The sequence below is a fragment of the Chenopodium quinoa genome, unplaced genomic scaffold, assembly GCF_001683475.1.
Source record: "Chenopodium quinoa cultivar QQ74 unplaced genomic scaffold, ASM168347v1, whole genome shotgun sequence".
Classification (NCBI taxonomy): Eukaryota; Viridiplantae; Streptophyta; class Magnoliopsida; order Caryophyllales; family Amaranthaceae; genus Chenopodium; species Chenopodium quinoa.
The window spans coordinates 462,937-475,661 of record NW_018744080.1 but is presented as its reverse complement, the minus strand read 5'-3'; positions in this window follow the sequence as shown (position 1 = coordinate 475,661).

Here is a 12,725-nt window from a genome sequence, read left to right as displayed (position 1 = left end):
TTTTAAAAGCTGACCATGGTTAAGGAATCAATTTTTTTTTTTTTTTTTGAAAAAAGGAATCAATTAATTATATCAATAATGTTACCAATGCATTAGTAAAGTTAATAAAGTTTTACCATTGATAATAAATTTTAAAAATGTTTACCACTTAGAAAATTTAAAAAGTTGGAGTTCACCAAAGAGAATTTTCCTAAAACCATTTATTTATATAATTGTTAAATAGTTATGTAATTTGTTATTCGTAAATAATTTTAGGATTTTTTGACTTTTACCACAAAAAAATCACAAAATTGTTTTTTACTACCAAAAATTTTAAAATTTGATTTAACCACCAAAAAAATTTCTAAAAATTGTTTTTTTTGACCACCTACCTTCAAGAAAACCGTTAAATTTAACGATTTGAAAAATACTCTTCGATTTTCGTGAACAAAACATGTTGTTCATAGGTTTAGGGGGCATTTAGGTTCTATGGGACCAATTTGAAGTCAGAATTGACAAAAAATGATCGAAATTGCCTCGTTTTGCGTGTTTCACGCAAAACAAAAAAATCATTTTCGATCATTTGTTGTTGATTTCGACCTCAAATTGGTCCCATAGGACAAAAAAGCCCCCCAAACCCCTAAATATGATGTGTTTGACACAAAAATCGAAAAAATTTAAAATATTTCGTTAGGTTTTGTACGACAGGTGGTAAAAAATAATTATTAATTTTTTTGTGGTAAAATAAAATTTTTAAAATTTTTGGTAGTAAAAAACAATTTCGTGATTTTTTTTTTGTGGTAAAAGTAAAAAAAATCCATAATTTTATATAATTTGTTAAATACTTTCTCCCTTTCTTTAATTGCACCATTTGGACATTTTCATTCATACTTCTCTTTTGATCTCTTTTGTGATTTATCCGTTAGAAAAAATATAATTAAATATTATAATTTAATATTTAGTAAAATAAATAACTATTAACTATCAATAAATAATAACCAATCAATAATCCATAAGTTTATATTTCAATAACTATATACTCGGTGACACATCAAAAAAATTCGTGTTGATTCTCAGTGTGATAATGCAACCTTTTTTTTTCTTTTTTTTTTTTTTGCCTTTTTGTCATTCTAGTATATATAAATGATTATTAAAAGGAAAGTCTAATATAATAAAATAATGAAAAAAATAACTACTATAAGTCGAACTTTAGGTGATCTTTCAATATTAAGTCAACTTTAATAAATTAAATAATAAGTCTAACATTGATTATAAAGTAACCATAGGGAATCAAGTCTTTTTATTTCTAATTAATTAATATAATCTAGATTATAAAGTAACCAAAATATAATGATCGAAGGAAACTAAACTACGAAGATTAAGAATAAGGAGAAAACAATGAATAAAAGGCCTAGGGCATAAGTTCACCAATAAATAGTATTCCTGGGTAAAACATAATAATCAATCATCAATGCATACATTAATCAGATCATAAAGGGCTTTCGCTACTTTAGACACCTAAAAATGTCTCCCCAAAACCAAACTCGATGATGAACAACCTTTCACCGCCATTATTAGTCGGGTTGAGTATTTAATCTTGGAGTGCTTAAATCCATATTTCTATTTCATAAAACCAACCCAACTCCTATCCCATTTCCCCAAACCATAACTTATTTTCCTCTTTTCGTGCCTTTAAACCCAAAATAATTCATTTCGTGTCCTTTAAAATCATTCATTTCGTATCATTTTTATAAAAAACGTTTATTTCAGTTTATTTTGGTCCATAATCTGGGTTCAGTGATTGAATAGTTGGATGGGGTTTTAAAAGAGCTTTCCAACGATATATTATAAGCCCAAATCCGAGTTGTAACGAATAAGTTATGACCAAAATAGGCAAATTATAATATGCACCATGGTGCATCTAGTTCTATGTGAACCACCAATAAAAATATATTGTCTCTTCTCTTTCCTCCTCTACTTTCCTAATTTCTGATTTCTTTCTCTTTTATTTTCTCTCTCCTCTATTTTTCTCTCTATTTTATTTTTCTCTCTCTTGAATTTATTCATCATCCTTTTAATTAAAATCCTTCATCACCATAGTTGGTCATCATAGATTGAATTCCTTCGTTATTATAGATTAATTTCAAATTTTGTTTTCTTCAACCTTCGATTTGAAGCTTTGTTAATGGATGGAGTTTTTACAATGAAGTAGTGAAGCTAAAAATGGCGTCGTCGTCGAGGAGAAGGTGATTAAGACGACGAAGATGATTATTTTCCGATGATATTTCATTATCTAAATCACCATGGCTAGGTTTGAGTTTTGGAGTATGTAGCTTTCATATTCTTTTGATTTTTTTTAGTGATAATTGTGTATTTTGTTATGAACAGTTCTGTATTTGATTATATTTTAGTATTTTGAACAATTTAATTTAAAAATATGAACGTATGATACGTTTCCTATAAATACATATTTTTACCGACATGTATTTTTGAACATCTTTATAATAATTTTGAACATGAGATACATTACTTATGAACTTTTTTTAATAGATCTATAAATTTTTAATTTTATTAAAATTTTTGACATTCTCTACTTTATAATTTATATATCTGAACATTTGGCATTTTGAGTAGTGTCTTCAAGTGCAGAAGTTTTTGAAGGGTGTTCAATGGTTTGTGGTTGGGGTTCAGAAGTTTTTGTAGGGGGTTCGTAGGTTTTTGTAGGGTGCTCAGTGGTTTGCGGTTGGGGTTCAGAAGTTTTTGTAGGGGGTTCAGAGGTATTTAAAGGGTGTTCAGTGGTTTGTGGTTGGGGTTCAGAAGTTTTTAAAGGGTGTTCACTAGTTTGTTGTTAGGGTTCAGAAGTTTTTGTCGGGGGTTCAGTGGTTTGTAGTATAGGTTTAGAAGTTTTTGTACAGGGTTCGTTTTAAACTCTCGGTAAGCGAGTAGTAGACTAGTTGTATGAGATTCTTTTAGGGTGTTCAGTGGTTTTTGGTTGGGGTTCAGAAGTTTTTGTAGGGGGTTCAGAGGTTTTTATAGGGTGTCCAGTGGTTTATGGTTGGGGTTCAGATGTTTTTGTAGGGTTCAGAGGTTTTTGTAGGGTGTTTAGAGGTTTTTGTAGGGTGTTCAGTGGTTTGTGGTTGGGTTCAAAAGTTTTTGTCACGGGTTCAGAGATTTTTGTAGGATATTCAGTGGTTTGTAGTTGATGTTCAGAAGTTTTTGTAGGGGGTTTAGATGTTTTCGTAAGGTGTTCAGTGGTTTGTGGTCAGGGTTCAGAAGTTTTTAACAATTGGTTTTTTCTTATATACATCATCTAATTTCTTCTTTTTTTGGTGTTCTGACGTTGAACATTTGACTTATTGTACTATTCAAAAAATTTAGGGTTCAATTTAATATTCAATTCTAAAAATTAAGAATTTAAGATCGATTTGCGAATTTAAACAATAAATTACTTATACATATTCAGTAGGAGTAGATAATTTCGATTTTCTACAAAAAAAAAATTAAAAAAAAAAAATCAAAAGACAATTATATAGTAGAACATAGTTTAAATTTTATAATTTGTTGAATTATATTAGCAAATTTAACACAAATGTAAGAAAATCAAAGAAGTTTAAGTGATATTCATTTTTATTTACGGTGTTTGCTTGTGTTTTTTGTCTTTTGTCATGGTAAATTGCAGTTTTTAGAGAGAGAAATGGTGATAGGAGAGAGAAAATACAAAAAATTAATTAGAAAAGTTTTTTATGTATGAGAGGAGAGAGAAATTTTTTTAAATGAAATAAAAAATAGATATGACAGTTGGAGAGAGGAGGAACTTTAATTTAATAAAAAAAAACTAAAATCCAAGGGCTTCTATTGTATGGGCTTCCTCTTTTGGGCACAGATTGGGCCAGGTGTACCTATTTCTAGGTGCACCATGGTGCACATAATACTAATTGGCGAAAACATTAAACTGAGCCCAAACCGAACCTAAGCCCACCTTACCTACGACCCAATGATCATGTAGAGGGTCCAAATGATTTAATCCGATTCCTAATCCAATTAGGATTAATTAGAAGCTTCTATAAGTTTCTAAAATATCCTAATTATCCGTTTTGAAAAGATAAGATTAAAGAGTTTAAAATTTAATAAAACTCCTTTTTTTGAAAATCCTATTTCTATCCGAATTGAAAGACATTCAAAGATAGACAGATATTATTTTCGGGACTCATAGTTTTTATCCAAATTTTATATGTTTTGATAGCCCTTGAAATTATCTTTCCAATGATATATTATAATATCAATTCCGAGCTATAACGGAAAAGATATGAATAAAATGTCAAACTCTATCCAAAACTGACACCGTCTCACTATTTCAACCATATATTTTATTCTACAAAATATTTTAATCTGATTTTAATTGAATTAGAAATTAGATTTCAAGAGCTTTCCAACGATATCTTATTCATCTTATTCCGATTTCCGGATCAAAAGATATGATAAAAACAAAAACCGCAAAAACTGTTGTCTATCGCAAGAGTTTTATCCGATTCGAATTCTTATATTTTCTTGATTCTTCGACCCTCTTTTTTCCTTATAAATAGCTGTCATATCTCCCTTTTTTCAATCATCAACAAGATTGGTCACAAAATCATTCTCTTCTCGCTCTATAGCCTAAACACTAGCCTCCCTATTCTTTCATTCCTTCCCCTAAGCACCTCCAAGGAGTCCATACAATACCTAAAGTTCTATACTTTAACCAAGGTGTGAAAGGTATTATTGTTTGAGGGTTTAGACCAAATCAAATCTACATTTATTTAATTTAATTTCCATTTTATTTATATTTTTTTATTGAAGTTACTAACAGTTTATTCATGATGTAGCAATTCAAGGAAGCGCGGAAAGTGAGTAATTAATTAATTTAATTACTCTTATTTTATTTTAATATTGCTAGTATCATGATTAGGGTTATTTTATATTTGATTTGATTGACGCTATTATTATTAAATTGCTTTCAATATTAATGTTTATTCTATTATATTTTTTATGGTCACCATATTGCATGTTTAAAAGAAATATGTAATTGAAAATCACGCCTAATAAGATAATTTGGACGACCGGTTTAGGTTCCTTTTTAATCTTGTTATTAAATCAAGTGATCACGATATTTTAGAATTATATGTTGCATTAATATTAAACCAATTTAGCATAATAATAGTTTGGAGCGAATTAAATATTTTGTTTGTATGCCTTTGAGATCGCAGGAATCACTTTTCACTATAAGAATCGAGTAGAGGCCAATACGGGTGAATGTGACTCCATGACTCACTTCGTACCACATCCCCGATCCTCCTTTCCTGGTTCCGAACCATATGGAGTTAGTAATCTCATGGATTATGAATGGGGTGTAACCTTCACGGGTCAATCGTTGTTGCCTATCGTTGTCCCTTAATCGTGGTTGCCTTTTATGATCCGTGAACGGTTTACAAGTTCCTTAAAAACTTGTTGGCGGCTCCCTACTTTATTTGTCCCTAATCGTTGTCCCTAATCGTAATGTCAATTCCCATTTCCTATGATCAAGCATATTCACACATGCTTTAACGTAGGCACACTTCGAGCGACGCCTACAATTTGGCAACTCCACTGGGGAGGATTCTTGGTTAATTATCGATTTGAGTGATCGATATTTAATTAAGATGAGTGGATGAGACTTGAAATATTCTTGAAAAATATTCCTGTGATTAATTTGGCATTTTTGCATATGCATTTTAGATTACCTATTTTGCCACAATAGTACGTGTTCTACGTATGTGGCTAGCCGGGGGGATTTAAGCTCTATCAAGACAAAAACGCTCATGACAATAAGGGTTCATCCGAGTTTTTAAATCCACCCAAACCATGGAGTCGAGTTCGATTTCATCACGAACTCGCGGAGCCGCCCGTTGGCATACACCCTCAAGGGAGGCTGCCTGGCTAACGCGTCCAAACTCTTAACCATGGTACCCTTTGACACCCTTTTAAGCTTGACCATAGTCGAACATAGAACTTGACTTTAGGTTGCGAACTTCATTGCATCATTCGGGACAATGTGCTTATATGTGCCTTTTTTTAATTTTTATTTATTTATTTTTTTCTCTTATCAAATCCTTTTTTTTATTATTATTAGAGTCGAACCATAGATTTTTTTTTTAATTGGATTTTTTTACTTTTACCACCAAAAAAAAATCACGAAATTGTTTTTTACTACCAAAAATTTTAAAAGTTGTATTTTACCACCAAAAAAATTTCTAAAAATTGTTTTTTACCACCTACCGTCAAGAAAACCGTTAAATTTAACGGTTTTAAGAAAAACTCTTCGATTTTCGTGCGCAAAACATGTTGTTCATAAGTCTAGGGGGGCATCTTGGCCCTACGGGTTCAATTTGAAGTCGAAATTGACAAAAAATAATAAAAAATGCCTCGTTTTGCGTGTTTCACGCAAATCGAGGTATTTTTAAATGCAAAAAAAGAAGCATTTCCGATCATTTTTTGTCGATTCCGACCTCAAATTGGTCCCGTTAGAGCCAAAATGCCCCCCAAGACCCCCCAAATATAATGTGTTTGACACAAAAATCGAAGAATTTAAAATATTCCGTTAGGTTTTTGACGGTAGGTGGTAAAAAACAATTTTTAATTTTTTTTTTGGTGGTTAAATATAACTTTTAAAATTTTTGGTAGTAAAAAACAATTTCGCGATTTTTTTTTGTGGTAAAAGTCAAAAAAATCCTTTTTAATTTTTGAGTCACCAGGATTTTTATTCCCGTATACTGCACAAGAGTCAACTTGTTTTGGTCATAACTGGAGTTCTAGAAAGAGTTACGTGTCGTGACACCTATGGATCTGTAGCCCCGAGTTTTATCTTTCATTTGGAGCTAGTTTCGTCCTAATCAGAGTCACAGATCAAAAGTAATAACCGATATACTACAGCCTGTCCAGTTTAGGTGTCTTTTTAGCGTTATCTTTTTTATTTTTATTTTATTTTATTTAAAAAAAAAAATTCGTGTCAAGCTAGTCTTAGCAAAGTCCTTTAATCTATGTCAACTCATATAACATATGATTATAGATTTAGATTTTTATTTTTATTTTTTTATACCCATGAGTCATAACTCTTCTAGAATTCTAGTCCTCTTCCTAGTTTCTATCGATTTTTGTGCTAACCTTAACATGTGTTCTTTGTCTTTTATTGTGGTTGATCTTATTTATGACTAACGATTGCCAATGGATCGTTTTCACCTAGTAAATAGCATAAAGATTAAAATTGGACAAAATTAATCAAGTTAGTTTGTCTTTTAGTCTTCCGTGCTATTTGGTCATTAGGTCCTTTGTTTTTCACAACGTCCTCATGTCTAGCCATGCGATCATACAAGGAGTCTTAATAAACTCACCTAATCACACATGTTGAGTCATTGCACACACTTTGTCTTCGAGTAATGCACTATATTGTTTATGATCGTATATTAGGACCATGCATACGTCATTTTCCGTCGTAATAGGAATGAGTGGAGTATTTCCCATCAGATTTCAAAATTGTTTCATACACTCTTCCTTTCCAATCCAAGTATTGAGTGAATGCATTAAGTGAAATCATCCTTATATAGTACTTGAGTCTAAAAATCACTAGGCAATAGTTGGAAGAATAAGGGTAACGTCATTCCTTCCTTCTTTTCTTCTAATCAAAGCATCAACAACAACAAATTTCTTGTCCCCCCTAGCGGTAACAAGTAATTCATAAGCAACCATGAATACAAAGTACAAGACAAGTTTCCATACAAGATTTCATGCTTTTTTTCTTCTTTTGTTTCAACCCTCTCCCCTAATAAGTCTAGCATAGGTTCCCGTTATCCATGTGTACTGTGTCATATTTCTTACCTTTTCCATCAATGAGCATTCCTTTCCTTTGCAATCGATCATCAAATTCATTCGCAAAAAAAAAAAAAAAAAAAAAAAAAAAAAACGAACTAAACACAAGGTACACCAATGACTTGAGGCACCTTTGCAACCCTGTCATTCCTTATTAACAGCTCAATAACATATTCATTTCTTCGTCAACCACTTTGAGCCTTGTCTAACAATTGACTTTATTTATTCAACCCACATTCACTTAACCCTGGGATGGGAAGGTGAGCAATTTGTGTAACAGTCAGAAAGCAAGTTCAAATTAAAAAAGGGAAAAGAATAAGTAAATAAATAAAAAAAAAAAACAATGTCTAAAGGCAAGTGTTCCAATGTCTTTGATATGAACATGTCTCAAATTGCGTCTCTCATCGAGTGCTTGGTACCGTGCCTGAGAAACATGAATGTTAAGTGATTGATGGACCGCATGATCTGAGATTGCCTACGTTGATTCACAAGAATGGAAAAAAGAAAAAAATTCAAAAAAAAAAAAATATGAAAAATAAAACTTGCAAAGTCTAATACATAATTTCATATCTTGGGGGCTTCTCTCGGGTCTTGAGCCTTTTACCCCTTTCTTCCTTAAACCTTCAGCTTAATAACATTACAACCCTTGAAAGACCTCTTTGAGGTTTGCACACACTTGTGCAAAGTTCGGTTAGAGCTACGTTGGCCTAATTCCTAACGGATACATAGGCAACCTCACATCGAGGTGCGGCCACATTCACATTCATATCCACATTCATATTCATATCCATGCATGATCGAGTCAAAGAATATCCAATGCTTACCCCTACCCATTTAGAGCTAGACTTGGGGGCTTGAACCCACATCATTTAGCCTACCCAGCCTAAAGAGTCATCATCTTTGACTCTTCTCACATCTATTTCCATCACCATAACCCTTGCAGCCATCCTTAGTATCACATTCACACACTTCACTCACACATACATATCCATATCACCTTTTCTTCTAGGAACCTTCTATCATGAAATCTTACTTCAACGATGCGCATGTTTCGTCATCTTTCAAGACAACATCAAAAGAGACATTGAATACTTTCCTAGCTTCTAGACCTAATCAATGTTCATTGTTTCATACATCGCATATTGTGCTTAGCTCCTTGACCTATGTGACATTCATTATGCGATACTCATCGATCACTTCATCTATATACGTGCTTAGCTTCCAAACCTAAGTAACGTTCAAGATCGTTTCTGTAGGGAATATTTAAAGCTTTAATCCCCTAGCTTGAACCCCACTGGCGTCCAAAGGGAAAGAAGATAGAGCAAAAGAGTCGCCAACAAGTTTTAGGAACTTGTAAACCGTTCACGAGGTGAAGGTTACACCCCTAAACGATCCAAGAGATCGTCAACCCCATAAGGTCTTGAACCAAATAGGGTTCGGGGATGAAAGTACAAATCCAACCTAAAAGAGATTGAAACTGCCCTAATAATAGGCCTCTACTTTATTCTGATCATATTCATGTGCGCTTTCTGACTAACATGCAATCAATAGGTTTACCCTAAACTTGTTTATCTATGTTGGTTGAATATTAATGCACAACTAAACCTATTATTGTCGATCACTTGAATTATAATCAAATTAATCCTAAACAAGATTATTAACTATCTTATTAAGCGTGATTACAAGTACCAATTCCCTTTAAACATGCATAAAAAGCGTGATCAAGCAATAAATATAAATATCAAGCAACATAATAATAATAATCAAAACAATAATCATCATAATAATAATTATAATAATCATAATCATAATAAAGCATAATAATAGCAAGATCCTAGGCATGATACTAACAAGATTAATAACAAACCCTAGCATGTCACTAAACAATAAAGATCAAAGCTTTAACCTTAACATGATACTAACAATCATAAATATTAGGAAGAATATAAAAGGCATCATAACAATCATATTTAATATTAAAGTTACCCTAGACATGATACTAGGAATATCATAATAACAACCTAAACATGATTCCTACATAATAATAAAAACCATTGGAGAACTTACTTTGATGCCTCATACCTCTTTCTAATAACAAAATACACACGTTAGTAACTTCAAGGAAAATAATAAACAAAACAATTAAATTAAATAATTTAAAGGGAGATTTGGGACCAAACCCTCAAAAATTAAAACCTTTCACGTCTAGGGCGAAGGCAACTTCGAATATGGCTAGGTGTTTCTAGTGCTAATGTATGAGGAATTGTGTTTGTAAAAGGGTAGTTTAGAAAAGAGAGAGAGAATCAAGAAATTCTTGATGAGAGTTGGTGAATATTGGAAAGAATAAGAATTGATGATTGAAAACGGAGATTTTAGAACGCTATTTATAAAGAAAATCAACCAAAAAGATAAATCATCAAAAACAGAGTTCTGACGCAAAAAACCAAGTTAGCGCCAAACGCTGACCTTGGCGGTAGGCGCCAAGCGTAGCGTCAGGCGCTACAGCTGGCGTTTGACGCTGACTTAGAAATTCATGCGTTTTCTTAAAATCAGATAGAAATTGCCGTACAGGAGGATAAAATCGTATTTTCCTCAAAAACGTTCTTTGATCTTAATTAAAACTCTAAAAAAGTCAACAAAAGCTAATTTATCAATGCTAATTGAATTAGGAATGATAAGAACCTTCTAGAAGAATCTAGAAGACTAAAACCATTCCTAATTGCATTAGGAATGATAAATCCATATTAGGCCCTCCTCTAGATTATTGGGCTGCATTTAAGGCTCAAACCAGGCCCAGTTCAGTAAATTGGCCATAACTTCCTCATTATTCATCGGAATTGGGCTTATAATATATCGTTAGAAAGCTCTTTTCAAACCCCATCCAACTACACTACTATTGGACCCATATCATGGACCAACCAAATTGGATTGACTGTTTTCTCAAAATAGGTTTTCAAAAACAGAGAGAAGAGAAAAAAGAAATTAAAACCATCTGCAACACTAATCTTTCCACACTTTCACTTCATTCGATTATGATTCAACGTGAAAGGTACTCATCACTGGGTTTGGTTTTGGGGAGACACAAATGGGTATCTACAGTTTCTTTACACCATATGTGATGCTTAGCTCCATGACCTAAGTTCATTTATCTATCGTGTCACATGACGTAATTGTCCTTAGCCTCCTAGCCTAAGAACATACATCATGCATACATTATACTCAAGACGGGCAGTTCAATATGACAAAGAAAATCCATGTGATTCATTTCGTCTTGCTCAACAAGGAAGTTCAAAACTTCTTCCCTTTTCTTATCATGACTTTTATTTTGGGGAAGTTCAAAAACAAAACTTCATTTTTCACGTCTTTCTTTCTCGGGAGAAAGTCGGTACCCTCCACTTATGACAAAAATGACGGAAAATGTTTGCTTTTGCATTTTTAATTGCTTGTGTCAGTGCACACACTCACTCAAGACACACACAATCATAAGTCATACACATGCCATGTCATGTCAAGTCAAACTTGGTCAAGTCAGTTGGTCAAGTCAATCACAATATATACGAGTCCCTTGGCAAATTTTATTTTGCAGGTCTTATCTACAGCCTTCGTTCGGGGACAAGCGGACCATTTACAGCCCACTTCCGGGGACAAGCGGACCATCTACAGCCCACGTCCGGGGACAAGCAGACCATCTACAACCCACGTCCGGGGACAAGCGAACCCTTTACAGCCCACGTCCGGGGACAAGCGGACCATCTACAGCCCACGTTCGGGGACAAGCGAACCATCTACAGTCCACGTTCGGGGACAAGCGAACCCTCTACAGTCCACGTTCGGGGAAAATCGAACCACCATCATTTCATGACGCAAGGTTCTCGATACACAAAGACTTGCAATCTCATCATCTGTCGACTTTCCTCAAACATGGAAGGTAATATCCAATGGATTTCTTCAAGCATAGAAAATCCCCAAAATCCTTTGTCGGCTTTCCTCAAGCATGGAAAGCATTATCGGTGGATTTCTTCAAGCATAAAAAAACGCCAAAATCATATGTCGACTTTCCTCAAGCATGTTGTCATCCGGTAGGTTTCTTCAGGCTTAGAAAGCTACCAAACTCATCTGTGGGCTTTCCTCAAGCATGGAAAGCATTTCAACAAACATCATCCGGTGGATTCCTTCAAGCATAGGAAAATACCAAACTCATTTGTCACCGATACACTGGTGTCAGATAAGCGTCCTATCCCTTTACTCTTTTATTTGTAGAGTTAACATTTTTTGCAGGTATCGGCGTATACAAAGTGATTTAGGATCGCAGAACGTCTTAAATCATTCTTCGTCCCTATCGACTACTTTGACTATCGTTTTCAAAACTGGCGTTTCTACAAACTCAGTCAAAGTGGGGGCTTCTGTAGACACCTAAAAATGTCTCCCCAAAACCAAACTCGATGATGAACAACCTTTCACCGCCATTATTGGTCGGGTTGAGTATTTAATCTTGGAGTGCTTAAATCCATATTTTCATTTCATAAAACCTACCCAAATCCTATCCCATTTCCCCAAACCATAACTTATTTTCCTTTTTTCGTGCCTTTAAACCCAAAATAATTCATTTCGTGTCCTTTAAAATCATTCATTTCGTATCCTTTTTATAAAAACGTTTATTTAAGTTTATTTTGGTCCATAATATGGATTCAATGATTGAATATTTGGATGGGGATTTAAAAGAGCTTTCCAACGATATATTATAAGCCCAAATCCGAGTTATAACGAATAAGTTATGACCAAAATATTAAACTGAGCCCAAACCGAACCTAAGCCCACCTTATTTACGACCCAATGATCATGTGGAGGGTCCAAATGATTTAATCCAA